Consider the following 16,412-nt stretch of genomic DNA (forward strand, 5'->3'; position numbering starts at 1 on the left):
ATAGAGATCCACATTATAGTGTGCGATGCATAATTTTTGCAATAGGAAGCTTCAATTTTTTCTATAATGCAAAGAGAGAATTTTTTTTATTATTATAAATTGAGAAGAAATCATAATTGCATTCTTTTTCATGCCTTCATTTTGTAGTGAAGCCAATTGAATACAACTGATATTTAAAGTAATTAAAATCTCATGAGTTGCATTAGCTATATTAAAATTAGTATCAATGGAGACATTATCTTGAAGAAGGGATTGTTTTTGAATAAGGGAAAATGGGTTTTGAAGGGCCCCTGAAACCCTTTACAACAATCTTGTACGTCAGATTATAAAATAGATATAGCATTGAAATACCAGCAAGATAGAACAACCAACAAAAACAGGAACTACTCTGAAAGACAGGAGGCAACCCATACAAAGAATGGGCCAGTAAAACCAGCCCAAACAACCAACTACAAGGACCCTCAAGATTTTCAATTGGCCTTATGGGAACGAAGAGTCATATCGAAAGAAGGGATTGTTAATGTGTTCTAACTAATTCAATAAAAATATGAGCATATGGAGTATTATTAAGGCGTGTTATAATTGTTTATAGAAAAGAATTGTTTAGTATACTAATAATTTATTATATTTATACAAGTTTCAGTAATAAAGTTTTGTTATACATTAATCAAGTAATATAGTAGTTAGATATTAATATTCTAATAACAAGCTTCAATTTTGTCTATATTGTAAGAATAATGAGTCTTTGATATAATATAGACTAAAGTAAATAGTTTATAAATAAATATAAATGTGAAGCCACAATTACTTTCAATTATTACTAATTTTGACAAGCAATTATAATTCAAACTCTATGTCTTTCTCAAAGACATGGATGAACTATGGCTTGCACAACATGCACTAGTTCTTAAAGAACTAGAGACCACTTTCTCAAATTTAATCATTTTACCTTCTTTTATTGTGTTCCAATTAGGATGTTCTATACTATCCCTTTCAATTTTTTCATAAACTTGTCGACAATTGGAAGATGAGATGTAAGCATATCGTGTTATGAGTTTTGAATTTTCTTATGTCCTTATTTGTAATTTTATATTTTTTATGTTCAATCCTATCCTAGTTTGGTCTTGTATAGATAGCTTCATATGTTTACCTTTTTAGTATGTGGGTGAGTACACTAAGTTGTGATGCAAAAAGGGGGTCTTAGGATGCCATTTTTTTCTAAAATCAGCAAATTCTAATCTTCAATGAGAAAATGAAGATAGTTACACTCAAAATTTGAAAATGCAACAAGAAAAAGAGTTGTGGTACTCCAAATCTACTTTGTAAACTACTAATTTATTTTAAAAATCATGAATATTTAGGGATCCAAAAAAGGGGAGCACACAAAGTGGTCCTTCTTTTCAAAAATACATAACATAACATTTGGTGTGCTCCCACTAAAATGTTAACTTTTTTTTTTCTAGAATTTCAAAAATCGTTTCAATGAGAAAAATAGTTAATACCATGCAATTTATGCTTAGATTTTTTGGCTATTTTTTAATGAATATGGTATATTTTACTAATTTTAAAGTGGATACATCTTGAAAAATAGAAATTTGAGCATGCTACCCACTAAAATTTTTGAAAACTAATCAAAAAATATTATTTTTGTTTATTACGTGTAGAATAGAGTCTAGTAAAAAACTATTTTTTTTGAAAATTTGATGAACAAGTAAAAAACTATACCTAAAATATCACATTTTGGTTTTTGAAAAAAAATGGAAACACTAACAAAAGAAGTTAAAGATGAAAACATTGACATAATAAAAAAGTGCAAAAATTGTATGGTTAGATAATTAAGAGAGAGATTACCATGATCATGTTATTTTTTTAAATGTGCATTGAAACACATGCAAACCTAATGGAGAGCATGACAAAAAATGTGTGAAATGTTTATATCCTAACAAAAAAGAAAGTCTTTGACATGAAATGGTTGTCCAACCCACCCAAGGAAAATTAAATCCAGAGGGTTGGTATTTCCCAATGAAAGTAATTTGGTGAGTGCCAAATGAAAATGGATTTTTAGAATGCTAGAGCCAAATTGCTCTCTCTTTCTCTTTGTTATTTTCTCTCTCTCTCTCTCTCTCTTCTTCTCCCTCCACCATCTAGGTCATCACCTCTCCCTCTCTTGTATAGGATGTATGATATAGGGTTTAGGGTACATATAGTTGAGGGTTTTGCCTATATCGATAGTTTCCTCTATCTCTTTATTTCCATCTTTCTTCTCTCTCTCTAACCTATCTCTCCTCTCTCTTGTTCTCCCCTTCCCTTTCTTCCTCTTTCCCTCTTTACCCCCCTCCTCTATTACCCCCATATCTATCTCCCTCCCCCATTCTCTTGTATTCTATCTCCCTCTCTTATCTTCCTTCTCCATTGTTTACATCATCACCTCTCCCTCCTACCCCGCCTCTTTCTCCTCTATAGGTTTCTCCCTCTTCACCTCTCTACCTTTCCATGTCTATCTCATTATCAACTTATCTCCACCCCCCATATCTATCTCTATGCTCTCTTTCTCCCTATATAATTCTCTTACTATTGTCATAATAGTCTGCACCCTTGTTGAGCTATCAACTCAAGAGCCTTGTGAAACATGGTTGGAACCTTGAAGTTTGGAACCTTTCTTAATAGGGTTGAATCTCTAAGGAAGGTTGACTTCCTTTCTGATCTAGATGTAGAATGTTAAATCAACCTCACAATCAAGAAACTAATTCTAAACTTAATCTAATGATTTGCATAGGGAAAGGGATAAGGAAATGCATAAAATGAAAAAAGGTGATGCACCAAAATGAGAGCTTGTTTCTATATGTCTATGATTACACAAAATAGTGGCTAAATATCATCAAAGTATACACAAATCTCTATTCGTATCAGTCTCCCAAGACACATATGAAGGTCAAAACTTATTAAATGTTGAAAGGAGCAAGAAGAATTCACAAACATGTACAAACATGATTGACATAGCATATAGTTTGGAAATATGTATTCAAAAAAGAAGGTGAGATATTACACACAAAAAGATAAGCTTTAGTAATGTAGAGGGAAGTAAAAAATTATAGTTACAAAACATGAATTATATAAGATAAAAGAGGTAGAACCTTGAAAATATATTACAAAATTTCCGTTATACATCATGCATAACTCAAATGTGCACATGAAGCTAAAACCCTAACTCAAGTAGGGTTAGTAGACATGGATGATCAAGAGGCAAATTTTATCTCTACCATGTAACAAATGTCCTCTAGAGGGAAAGATAAACTCTAATAAATATTATTGTAGTTGATGAGGATGGCCCCATGAAATTAGGGTGGCTCTGAGGTAGATGTGGCATATAATTGTCTTCTCTCAGGGCAAAAAGTCATCTTCAGCCAAAAAGAAGCGTGGGAGCTCCTAAAATTTATGTGCAGGGTTGGAGATAAATAATTGTGTCACTTCTAGTTGAATATTTGACTGGGTAGCCACTGGAGATAGTTGAGACATAAATTTTCTAATCATTGCCTAATTTTCCTTCATAGACATTGTAGTTGAATGGTGTTCATGAGTTTTAACTTCGATCGTTAATGCAAAGTCTTGTGTAAAGATGAATGACCAATATTGCTTGGAGAACCTTGCATAATTGACCTTTAAAATATAAATTTTGATATTGGATATTCATGCATGATCAGGTGGAGGTGATAAAAAGATTTAATTTTGAAAATCAAAACAAGCCCACTTGATATTGGTCCCACCTAGACACATCACATAATATCACTACACTGCAGGTGTGAATAGGATCTAATAAATTTGGCAGCACAAGGGTGCACTCCAATAAGAATGAAAAAATGTGTTCTGACATTCTTACTTGGTAGAAGTCCCATCCTCAATCCAATAGTTTACGTTGCCCTGAGGCTCTAACAATCTTGACACAAAATTGGGCCATCAGAGAACATTAGCCATTGATCCTACTTAATGAAGGATAAGGAAACATTACTAGGTAGACAACAAACAATCAAACAAGTCAACCTCCTTGTGAGCTTATGACCACAAATTATCAGCGACACTATCTTCCATGGGGGCATGAGGAAATGTAATCAACTAGCCCAAATAATGCCTCACACACCTCTCACTGCTAGATGCTAGGGAGATTATCCCTCACAAGGGCATGGAATGGAAAACATTGGGGGATCAGTCAAGTGTTAGTCACAGGGGGCCATGGATATGTAAAAATAAAGGCTTCCCTATGTGCTCGTATGGGCCAAAGGGAAAAAGGCCAAGACCTTACGGAAATGTAGGGGCACTTAGGCTTAAACAAAATGATGTAGTTAGTTAAAAGGTGGAGTAGGGTCAGTGGGCAAATAGTGTAAAGGGCCTTCAAGCCATCACCTAAGTGGTTGGCGATCGGCCACATCAAGTCAATGAAAAAATAGAACACAGACCTATCTAAGGAAAACCAAGTGTATTTTTGGTAAAGAAAAACACAACATCATAAAAAAAAAAGTGTTTTTATTAAAGAAAAAGGACATGTATTTTCAATTAAAGCAAAAAGACATGACAATAAAACATGGCTCCAAATAGAAAGCTAAGGGTTTAGGGTTTTAGGCTTTCAAAAACTCAAACTTAGCCTTTTGAGAGGGGTAAACCTATTTAGATCTTCTTAGATCATTAATCAATGATAGATGTACATTTGGGCATGAAATGTCAATATTTTGGTGACTTCTATGTGATGTTTCCCTAATAAACATGAGACTATATGCCTGATTAAGTCCATTGGGATTTATTTAAAAACTTGCATGTGTGATCCTCCTAGCTCTCCTCCATCAAAATTTCTAAAATTACAACAAAATTACCATAATTGCAATTCTCTAGAGGGAAGAGCCTATGCACGAGTACTTCTTGGAAAGAAAAGAGCATCTACTCTAATATTTATAATATTTACAATAAGATGTAACTGATGCATTTTCCTCTATCAAAGATGAATCTTTTGAAGGAGTTGATCTCCCTCACACAATAGTTGCATTTACCACCTAGCTCCAACAATTGAAGTCTCTTGTATGTATGCATCAAATTATACATACAACTCATATGGTGAAAGAACACTTCACCATTCACCTTGCCATCATAAGATATGCATAGAATGCAAGCACTTGAGACATCCAAGTATAATCAAGCACACATATAGTAGAAAGGGGAAAGTATTTTAGGCATAGGTTAGCATCAAAATAACTAACCCTTGCTGATGAGAAGAAATTTTATTCATACAAGGGGGCATAAATGTTTCCACAATAGCTAACCTCTTCCATGCATGAGTTGAAACCAAAATAAATGGCCTCAAATTAACATGTTGAGGAAAAGTATACCATACCTCTTTCTTGACTTACTCAAGGAGACTCCTCCTGCACATCATATAGAAAAATTTGAAGCTAAGGTATACTATCAGGCTAAGGTATACTGCACATCATACCTCTTTTTTGTCATGCATGTTGTTGCTCAACATCACCATCCATGATTTGTTCATCCCAAGTGAAATATTCAATAACATGTACATGTTGGAATCAAGGGAACACTAAGAGGGGGGTGAATCAATGTTCAACAAATTTAACTTTAATAACCTGATCTTTCAACCACTTTATGCAAATGAAGAAAAGTAAGTGCAAAAACACAAAGCCAAGATCAACAACACCATAACACCAATATTTTTACGTAGAAACCTAGTTAAGGGAAAAACCACGGAGGGATTAAAACTCAAAATATTATTATACTCTGTTAGAAGTATAGAAATATTACATAAGGGGAATGCACATGCATTCAGGTACACTGCCTAGAGCTCACTGCTCAATGTTTACAATAAGGGCTACAACCCGAAAGGCTCGTTGGCTTACAAAATAATTATAAGAGATACAAGAGAGTTTGAACCATTTAATAAAATCAACAAATACCTGAGTATATTTCCAGTTAAGCACAAAACACATGATCACACTTTTCTCTTCTACACTCCTCTATTCTGATATTCTGCAACATACCGGAGCACAAATCTTCACCTTCCACACGTGAAACTGCACACAATCGATCATACATGCACCACACACAACCATCAATCTATAAAATGATCAATCAATCGGTCTAATATATCTACATCACCAATTTGGATCAATTCCATGTCAACCCATAAACCGCATAACATGCAAATGAAAAGTGTTACCTAAGTCGGCTCAATTCGATCAAAATTAATTAAAAAAAACAAAACAAGATGTCTGCACACTTCCTATATGTCATCTCAAACAACCTTGAACACAAACTCAATCACCAAAATCATCCCAATGATCCACACAATGAATCTTTACACGTTACTGCACCAAAACACCGTTCTACTAAAAAACCATCTACTGAATCTTCCAACTTACTCAATTCACAACACTAGTGACCATAAGCCTGAAATAAGGCATATTGTATGTCTACAATGCATCTCCGAGATCCACAACACCAAATACTCAACACAACTGATCTGGCAACCAAAACACTGTACACTCTACCAGATAACCTGTTCTTCCCACCGGACCTCATTGGACCTTAATCAATTTGTGGATTGGATATCTTACTCAAGTTGCCATCAATGAAAACATCTGATCTACACTGCAATGTATCTTGCCAACAATCTCCCCCTTTGGCATTGATGACAACACTTAGTGAAAAATGACTATGTCAGACCAAAACCAAAATACAATACACTTCAACCAAAGATCTAATCACCAGATCCCAAAGAATCAAAGAATCACAGAGCTCCTCCTAAGATCACCATTTTTCACTCATCTATTCTCCCCCTTTGACATCAATGGAAAAGCTATAGTTCCAAAAATAATTTTTTTATTTACATATGCACACATAGTCCTTATACACTCACAAAAATTTGAAGATCAGTATAAGAAGTCTTCAATGAGTCCAAGTGGTGGTCCCAGCCTTTCTATAGATTCTCCAATACAGTTATGAACCTACTTAGAAAATAAGCTTGTGCCTCTATTGTCTTTACATCTTCTGGATCACAGCTGGCTAGAGCATCTTGAGTATCTTTGAGAGCACTCTTCATAATTTCTAGCTTAGGAATAATGAGACTCCTAACTTCACTAACTCCCCCAATTATTTTCTCCCAGTCATGGTTCAAGATTCTGATTTTCTCAAGTAAAGATATAACCTGATTCTCATGACTACTCAATGATATTGTTAGGGAATCAAATAAATGAGATATGCGTTCAAGCTCATTCTCATGCACCTTAGACTTCTTCTCAATATCTATAGTGAACTTGTTCAATAATAGACATGATTTGTACAAGTTCTCACCTTCGGACAATGCACCTTGCATGCTCTTCACACATTCTCCTAATGTGGCTCTATCTTTGGCAATCATTGTTTTCAAATTTTGAAGCCTCTTTGCATTAAATTTATTTTGGAATTTTTCTTCAGTTGACCTTTCAAAAGACCCAAAATGTTTATCTACAAAATTAATCAAACTCTTTAATTTCCTAGATGGAGTATTTGAAGTGTCCTTTTAAAATGAGGGCATCAAATTTTCAAAAACATCGGTTGCCAGGGCCAACAACATACTATCCTCAGTATGAGACTTCAAAAGATCTTCACTGGCTTTGGCTTGTGCAAACAATGCAAGTTGAAGCTTTTGAATTGGGGAAAAATAAGTGAGGTTAATTGGACCTTGAATTGTTTATGTATCATCAATGACTTTCTTTCCCTTTACTATCTTTGCAGTGTCTTTTGCCTCAGTCTTGACTTCGACTTTGACCTCCACTTTTTCTTTTTCTACATTCTTCTTAGGAACTAGAGGGTCAATTGTAATAGCCAGAGGATTCTCAACCTTTTCCTTTCCTTCCTCTTCTTTCCCTATATCATCCTCTCCAACTTTTTCTTGCATACTAACCTCCACATGCTCATTAATTTGGACTTCTAGAACAGAAGTATTATCCACTGTCTACTCAACTTCTAGATCGACCTTTGATGTCATGTCCTATTCTTCTAGATGAGGTTCTTCTTGCCCTTTATTCTCATTTACCTCATATTGAGTATCTAACAAAACTTTTGTCAAAATCTTTTCAGGCTCCTTGGGAACTTCATCTATCTTTCCTAACATGAATTTGTTTACCCCATGTTTACTCCTGAATTTTTTCTTTGCTGGTTTAAGAAATCTATCTATCTCCTCTATACTAATAACTGAACATAAGTTGACGAACACATATTCCTTCAGTCTCTCATCTTCCTTATTTGTCATCTACCTTCTAACATCCAAAATGTCATACAAGCTCTTGGGTATGACTGTCATTTGTTTGATCAATGCTTTACTATACACATTTAGATATTCTACAATAGCCTCTTCTAGTGTTCTCTTACTCATCAAAATTATCATACCACTCAGATAGTGGCTTCAAGTTACCATTCTCAACAAATTCATTAACAATCCATTCTAATGTTACCAGAGTAACATTAATAGATTTTCCTTGTTTTAATGCTTCATCAAACTCAGATGCCTTAGATTTCTTACCAGATCTTGCTCTATCAAAAGGATTCTCCTTTGTGATCTTAGTGACTTTTGGAGTTTGGGCCTTCACTTCCTTCATAGCTTCATCAAATTTAGTCTCTTCTTCATCCACATTCACAAATTTGACTATCTTCCTCCTCTTTTCACTATCAGATGGCTTGATTGAAGATTTAGGCTTGCTTGCTAGCTTTTTAGGACTATAGGAGGGGGTTGTGCTTCTGGCTTTCCTTGGCTTAGGCTTAGGCATTTTCGGTTTTTTTTTCTTCTTCACAGACTACTCCTCAAATAGTATTTTCTTCTCTATCTTTTCAGATAGCTTCCTTTATTATCCCCATACTTTCAGCAAGAGCCTCTTCCTCTTTTCTTACCTTCTTCTAAATCATCAGTTTCTTGAACTGCTGATGAAGTTTTAAAATTTTCTCCTTGTATGTTCCAAACCTTTCCTCATTGGGGTCCACCGGTTTACTCAACATATGTTATGTATATAGTTCCAAAATTTGTTCTTTGACCTTATAGCCCATAGGCATGATCCATATGGTCCATGACTATACATCGTCCATCAAACATTGATCAATATCTACCATGATTCAAATGGTGTCTTGATATTTCTCTACAATAAACTTAGAGATCCTTTCCCTATCATGCGTTTCCTTCTGGATGTTCTTGAAATATCCCCATAGATTCTTATTCCAGACCTTGGAGTCATTGGAATTGTACAAGTGTTCTCGAATTTGAACTCCTACAAGTCTATCAAATGCCCATTGCAATGGACCAACACCCGAAACCTCTTGCACAAATTAGAAAAATAGACATAGAAGCAATGTGCCAAACTTGAAAGGATGTTTCTTTTTTTCTTTGATATTCTTAATATTCTTGATAAGCTCACTCCAGAGAAATACACAGATCATATTTCTTATTCTCTCTCATCATCTCATATGCGACATAAATAACAATACTGGAAACAAAATTTTCTTTGCTAGAATAGTAGATTTTATACCCAATGACCATTGATCCAAACCCGATATCATGTTCCAAGATGTCATTGATTTTCATCACCCGTTTATCAAATTTTGATCCTGTTGCATTGGTCACAATGTCATTCTTCACAACTTTTAGGGATGGCAGTTCTCTGGTTCCACATAATCCTATTACAGTTTGAATGACTATCTTGGTGATTTTGTGAGGCTTATCCAGCCATATAAATTTGTCATGAACTTGACCTAAGATGAATCGGATCCATTCATGTGTATAACATCAAAAATCTAATGAACTTCACAAAACCCTTGTTCTCCAATTCTTAAAATTATAGTTTCAATACCGAACTCTTGTCTGCTAGTTAGTTGTTATACAGATTCAAATTTTTTGAGCTACCCAATTCCTGAATGGGACAGTGTGTATATACCCTAACATCTTCAATATGGAGTACTCCATAGGGCACTCATAAAAATGCACTCTTAGGATCATCTTCCATCAAAATGAATGGATGATTCTTGAAGCTCGGATGCACATGCACAGTGATTTCAACAACCAAAGGAGTTATAGTACTGGACCCAGCTATCTTATTGAATTCAAATTTCAAACTTCAACTGAAAAGGGGTTTCACTGTTAAATACGTTTCAATCAGACACAAGATCACACACCAAATCTGGATATCACTTTGGATTCTCTACAAATTCTCCTTTACTATGCTCTTTTGCTCTTCTGGTTAGAATGCAAAGTGAGAAATGAATGGTTAATTCACCTTTTATCCTTTGCACACCTAACTTTTTACTGCAATAAATGCACTTGACCCTAATACTTCTGGATACTCTTCATTTCACAAAGATCTTTTTGCAGACCTTCAGATTCTTCTATAAATTCATCACAAATATCTGGGATCATCATATATACCTCCGTAACCTACCAAAATCAGGCATAGATCTTAGATAGGGGGTTTGAAATATTTTCATGAAAGCTTCCCCCAAGGTTGGATGTGTTGTTAGATGAGGTTCCAACACCATAATCAGGTGCGGACCCATTTCCTAAATTATCATCACTCTTTTTGACCCAAGTCTTCTTCATCTAATCTTTGATATCCTCAACTTTTTCTTTTCCCTTCTCATCTTTCTTTACATCCTTGTTCTTGTCTTCAAGATCTCTCCTATTCGTATTTTTACTTTTGCAATATTTAGGAATGTGACCAGATTTGTTGCCAGCATAACAAAAAATATTTCTTTGCTTAGGTTTGAAGTTACTCTACATTGATTAGCAACATGTCGAAACATACTACATATATAATATCTGACATTCCTCCTAGTTTGCAAGTTATTTATCATAATTCTACATACATTCTCCTTATGACCATACTTATTGCATTTGAAACATTGACCAGTAAAAGATGGACCATTTTTGTGTTGGATATTGTTGGTCATTGTTGTTGATAGGATGTGTTGTTTTCATTGATGCCAACATATTCCTGTATATTGCTTTGGTGATTGTAGATTGGGAAGATCTTATGATCTAGTTTGTTGTTTTGTTTTGCTGATCACTATTTTGTAGAGCTCGGTATATCCTCCGGTATATTCCGGTGTGATTAGAGCTTGTGCTAAGTTTTTGGGATATTTCTTGGGATGGTCTTGTGTATCTTCATTTCTGATGGATCATGTTTTGGTGCTCTGCAATTTATCTTTCTTCGTGACAGTTGCCAATTGGTTGTGTTCTTAAGCTTTCAGATGTTGATCGATGAAGATTTGATAAGTGGTGTTGGTGCAATTGTTCCTAATATTTCTAATGTGTTTTCTAGTGTTTCCTAGTTGTGTCCTATTTTTTTTATGATCCACATTGATCGTTGTGCAAGATTTTGATGGTTTTTATGAACCGGTGATGATTTTTGTGTTATGTAGTTTTCCTGGTGGTGTAGCATGTTGCGGTTGATCTTGGCATGATTTTCGGCGGTGTTGTGTATTTGAGAATTTGTTTTAGGACCATGTTATGCTATGTAAACCATTATATTGGTCCCGTGGTCGATCTTTGTATTGTGTGATGTAATTTTGTAGTTGAGGGTTGAGGGTTTAGCCGACCTTGTTATCAAGGTTGATGATTTATATATATTGGTGATATATTCATATAATTTAGGTGTCGATGTTAATTTTGCATTATCAGAAAGAGGTTTATGTGTGAACAATTGATTCATCCTTCGGTATTGAGTTTGAGGATAGATAGATATTGCCGAGCAGACATTTTTGCTTAACCAGGACTGTAATCAGGTATTTGGAGATGATATTCTTTTAGTTCATTTCTTCCAGATTGTAGTCTGAATCTTATTGTAAGTCAGTGAGACTTCCTTGAGGGTTGTAGCCTTCTGGGCCATTATCATTTGAGCACTGAGCTCTAGGCAGTGTTCCCGAATGCATGTGCATTCCCCATTGTAATATTTTAACATACTACTACAGAGTATCATCTTACTGTGGGTAGGTTCCCACCATGGTTTTTCCCTTAACCGGGTTTTCCACATCAAAATCTTGGTTTTGTGTGTTGTGCTTTCAATTTTCTTAGCTATCTTATTACGGCAGTTTATCAGATCTATGTTTTGTGTTTAAGTTTGGTATTCCAGTGAAGACTGATTCACCCCCCCCCCCCCCCCCCCCCCCCTCTCAGTCTTCTTTCATGTCTATTGCTAACAATTGATATCAGTGCTAGATCCTTCGGTAGAAGCTTAATCACTTGAGGAGATTTGGGATGGAAGCTCAGGGTGTTATCTTTAAGAAGGATAGTCTGAGATTTAATGGAAGTAACTATGCTATATGGAAGAACCAGATGGAAGTGCACTTGAAATATCTTCGTGAAGATTATTGGAAGATTATAAAGAATGCCTACACTGTTACTCTGAATGGATCATCTACTCCTGTTGAGATCAAGGAAGTTGAAGATAATATTAGAGAAAAGAAAGCATTACTTAGTGCCCTATCTGATTCTGAGATGACAAATGTAATCGAACTACAAATCACACATGAGATTTGGGTGAAGATTGAGTTTCTGTATGAAGGTGATAAACAGGTGAAGGCTACTAAGTTGCAGAGTTTGAAAGGAAAGTATGAGACATTGAAGATGTGAGATGATGAGAATATACACTCTTTCATGGTTAAGGTGAATGACCTTGTCCTAGGAATCAGATGTGTTGGAGGAACCAATCAGGAAGATGAAATTGTTTCTAAGGTGCTAAGATCTTTGCCTCCTTCCTATAAACATAAGGTTGCTACTATTGATGAGATCTGAAGTGTGACTACATTGAAAAGAGATATGCTAGTTGGAAAGCTTTATGCATTTGAGCTAAGTGAGTTTGGAGAATCACATGGAAAATCTGAAAAAACATTTAGAGCATTCCATATCCAGTAAGCAAAAATATGATCTTGATGAATGCAACATATCTAGATATGAAAGAGAGAGAAGAGAGATGGAAGAGCAAGAAAGGGAGATGGATGAACTTGAAACATTGATTGTCTAGAGATTGCCTAAAGGTTCCGGTATGTATGATGGAAAGTTGCCTTTGAAATGTTTCTCTTGTAATAAGATAGGACATTTTGCTTCTAGATGAACAGAGAGAATGGCTAAGTATGATAGGCATGATAAGTTTGATAAGAATGATAGGAATGATAGATATGAAAAGCATGAGAAGTATGATAAGCCTTACAAGCCTAACTGGAAGTATAGAAATCAAAAGAACTATTACTATATTGTTGATGAAGGTATTTCAGATGAAGAATCAGAAGGAGATAAAGCTGTATTTCTTGCCATTAAGGAAGATGGACTTGTACTTGTTGATTCCACTAGCTGTACTATTAAGGAGAAAGCTTTAGCTGCTAAATTTGAAGAGAAAGATGAATATGTAATTGACAGTTGTTCACATCATATGACCAGTGATAAAAGCAAATTTGTGAGTATGGAAATATATGATGGTGAAATAGTTAGATTTGGAGATGACAAAGCCTGTGTGATCTGTGGGAGAGGTTCTATTTATTTTGATGGTAAGCATAACACTGACTATGTCTTGTATTTTGAAGGTTTGAAGCATAATATTTTGAGTGTTGGATAGATGGTTGATAAAGGTTATGATCTAAAATTCAAGGATGAAAAATGAAAAATCTTAAATGCCTCCAGTATAGAGATTGCATTTGGAAAAAAGACTGAAGGTAATATTTTTCATTTGAATGCTGGTGAGAAAAGTTGTTTGATTACTCAGATTGATGAGATTTGGTTGTGGCATAGGAGAATGTGTCATGTAAATTTTGATTCAATGATTAAGATTAGTTCTACACATGTTATTAGAGATCTACCTAAGATTGTCAATCCTGCTAATCTGGTATGTAAGGAATGTTAGTTGGGTAAGAAAATAAGGATTTCTTTCAAAATAAAATAGTATACATCAAAAGGACTACTAGATCTTGTGCATACTGACCTATATGGACCTACAAATGTTAGAAGTGTGCAAGGTGATAGATATTTTATGCTACTAATTGATAATTATTCTAGGATGACGTGGGTTGTCTTCTTGAAGGATAAATTATAAGCATTGGACAAGTTCAAGATATTCAAAGAAAAGGTTGAGACTGAGTTTGGATTAAAGGTGAAGTGTCTAAGATCTGATAGAGGTGGAGAATTTTGTTCCAATGAGTTCAATTCATTTTGTGAGAAGCATGGGAATAGAAGACAATTATTTGCTCCTAAAACCCCTCAATAGAATGGAGTTGTTGAGAGGAAGAACAAAATTGTCTTGGATGCTTCAAGGACTATGCTCATTCAATAAAATATTCTGAATATCTACTGGAAATAAGCCATTACCACTCCTATTTACACATTAAACAGAGTTCACATCAAAGGTGATACCGGTATGACCCCTTATGAGCTATGGTTTGGTCATGTTCCTACAGTGAGATATTTCAGAGTATTTGGTAGCAAATTTTATATCAAGAGAGATGAGGATATAGGAAAGTCTAATGCAAGAAGTGATGAAGGATTTTTCTTGGGATAATCTACAAAGAGAAAAGTCTACTGGTGCTACAACAACAGACTAGGGAAGATAGTGGAGAGTGCAAATGTGAAGGTGGATGAGAACCTTCGAAAAGAGATCAAATCATGTGGTTCTGATGATGATAAGAATTTTGTTTTAATGCCTATTTAACTTGAAGAGCTTAAGCAGAATGATCTGGTAGAGATAGTTAACCTGGTTGTTACTGCTGTTGGTAAAGGAGTGTAGGAACCTGATAATCAGAACAATCAGAAGACTCTAAGGTATGTAAGACTGAATCATTCTAAAAATCAGATAATTGGTGATAAGAATAAAGGGGTAATGACTAGAAGAAGGTGAGTTGTTGAAGAAGTATGTTTGATTTCTAAAGTTGAACCTAAAGATGTTATTGAAGCTTACAAAGATGAAAATTGGATGAGAGCTACGGAAGAATAACTAGATCAAATTGAGAAGAATAATACTTGGGAACTTGTGCCTAGACCTAAGGATACAAATATTATTGGTACATTCAAGAATAAATTGAATGAAAACGGTGAATTTGTAAGAAATAAAGCTAGATTGGTTTGCAAAGGGTATTCTCAGAAAGAAGGAATTGATTATGAGGAGACTTTTGCTTTGGTTACCAGACTTGAAGCTATTATACTGTTGCTTGATTATGCTTCTTATAAAGATTTCAAGATATATCAGATGGATCTCAAATCCGCCTTTTTGAATGGTGATCTTGAGGAATAAGTTTACATTGAGCAACCTAATGGATTTTCATTATCAGATGATGGAGACATGGTATGCAAACTGAAGAAAGCTCTTTATGGATTGAAACAAGCCCCCAGAGCCTAGTATGCTAGACTAGATAAATATTTGTTGAAATTAGGGTTTAGTAAAGGTATTGTTGATAGTAATCTGTATTTCAAGATTGAAAATTATAACATCTTGATTGTTGAAGTATTTGTTGATGATATTATCTTTGGAGGTGATGATGGCTAGAGCAAGAAGTTTGCAGGTAATATGCATAAATTATTTGAGATGCCTATGATTGGTGAGATGAAATTTTTCTTAGGTTTACAAATTTCACAGACTGGAAAATGTATATTCATATCTCAAACTAAGTATGTGAAGGAATTGCTGAAGAAGTTTGGGTTAGATGAGTCCAAACTAGTTGGAACTCCTATGGTGACTGGTTGTAAATTATCTAAGAATGATGAATCTTTGAAAGCTAATCTAATTTTGTACATATTTGTGGTTGGAGGACTACTATATTTTACTTAGACTAGGCTAAACATTATGCATGTTGTATGCATGGTTGCTAGATATCAAGCTAATCTGAAAGAGAGTCATGTCACTGTTGTGAAGAGGATATTTAGATACTTGAAGGGAACTATGGACTATGGTTTATGGTATCCAAGGAATGATGATTAAATGCTATGTGCTTACACTAATGCTAATTGGGTTCGTGATGTTGATGACTAGAAGAGTACTACTAGTGGAGCATTCTTTTGGGTAATAAGTTGGTTTCATGGGCTAGCAAGAAACAAGATTCAATGTCCTTATCTACTACTGAAGCTGAGTACATTGTTGTTTCTAGTAATTGCACTCAGGTAGTCAGGATAAAGCAAATGTTGAAAGATATCAAAGTTATCCATGATGAGCCTACTGTTATATATTGTGATAATTCCAGTGATATTAACATGTTGAAGAATCTGGTGCAACATTCAAATACTAAGCATGTGTCAATCAAATATCACTACTTGAGAGAGCAAGTTAGTGAAGAGAAGGTGAAGCTGGAGTATGCATCTACAAAGAAACAAATAGCTGATATTTTCACTAAGCCTTTGCCTGCAGATATATTTATCTATT

Source organism: Cryptomeria japonica, chromosome 8 (genome assembly GCF_030272615.1).
Source record: "Cryptomeria japonica chromosome 8, Sugi_1.0, whole genome shotgun sequence".
Classification (NCBI taxonomy): Eukaryota; Viridiplantae; Streptophyta; class Pinopsida; order Cupressales; family Cupressaceae; genus Cryptomeria; species Cryptomeria japonica.